Genomic DNA, 1,142 nt, shown 5'->3' with positions numbered 1-1,142 from the left:
CAATTAAGGGTATATTAGTCATTTTAAGTAGTGAATAACCAACACCATACCACTTAACGGGAATGATATACCGAAATGGAACTGGCTGTAACAACTAACCAAACCTCAGGGGGTATAGCTATATAGTTTAAAAATACAGGAGTCGCTCTGTATTTAATACAAACCTCAGGGGTGACACTGTAATTTTCTCTAATTTTAATGAAAACAGACATAAATTTATAATTTAATTAGAAACAGAATGTTCTTTTTTCACACACTACAAAAAAAATAAGGTAGGAAGATCTAGAGTGCAGCAGCTTTAAATAATCTTCAAGTTGGAATATATAGAACATCCCTATCAGTTCAAAGTGAAGAATTAAGAAATACATCATCTGCACTCGTCTTCCCATCGTCAGATCCAAACCAATTTGGAATAAATAAATAAATATAGACGGATAATAAATCTTTAATGATCAATTCAAAGAACCTATTATTAAAAAACCAGAAGAAGAACGAGGACAAAAAAAGGAGGGGGGGAGGGGTGGGGAGAGGGTTGGGGAGAGTATCAGAAGAAAAGAGGAAGAAGAACGAGCAACAATCGAATCACCAATCAAGAAAATGGCGACTGAAACGATATCTCGTCCAGTAATTGCTATTCTTCCTCTGTTTCCCATCAATCGGAGAAACTAAATATTACGGCCTCTCCATTCTCTTGTCGATTTAGAGGAGGACTCTTTAATAAAGATTTTCCATCGAAAACACTAGCTAGCAATCGCACAATAATCGCTTTAAACAACTCGATCCAACCCTAAGAGGAAACCCTAATAGAAGACTACACAAACAAGTAACACTCCCGTAACGCGAAGATAAAGATGTGAAATTTCATATAAAGCACAATTGCAACGGTTAGGCATTGGGCGAGCCAAAGGGGTGGGGACAAGCCCGATTCAATGGATAAAAATTTGATCACTCGAACCTTTATCCCCACAAGAACAATACACCCTCAAGTGCATTAAAAATGTACAGCTGACGGTATACATGTACTTGGGAGAGTGTTTTAAACAAAAACACATTAAGGTGCACGTCAGATGAATTTTTTTGATGCACTTGAGGGTGTACTGTACTTGAGGTGAGAAGCCCCACCCACCCAGTCCTAATTTATG

General features: G+C 37.6%; 1 non-coding gene across 1 annotated transcript; it reads right to left on the bottom strand.

Moving 5' to 3' along the window:
* Positions 1–560: 560 nt before the first annotated feature.
* On the bottom strand, positions 561–694 carry LOC122644436. The gene has a single exon (XR_006330365.1). It is a non-coding gene; the product is annotated as a small nucleolar RNA snoR111 (small nucleolar RNA).
* Between the last annotated feature and the right edge of the window lie 448 nt (positions 695–1,142).

Source organism: Telopea speciosissima, chromosome 10 (assembly GCF_018873765.1).
Source record: "Telopea speciosissima isolate NSW1024214 ecotype Mountain lineage chromosome 10, Tspe_v1, whole genome shotgun sequence".
In the NCBI taxonomy this organism is placed as follows: domain Eukaryota; kingdom Viridiplantae; phylum Streptophyta; class Magnoliopsida; order Proteales; family Proteaceae; genus Telopea; species Telopea speciosissima.
The sequence above is the reverse complement of the archived record's forward strand: the minus strand, read 5'-3'. Positions and strand labels throughout refer to the sequence as shown.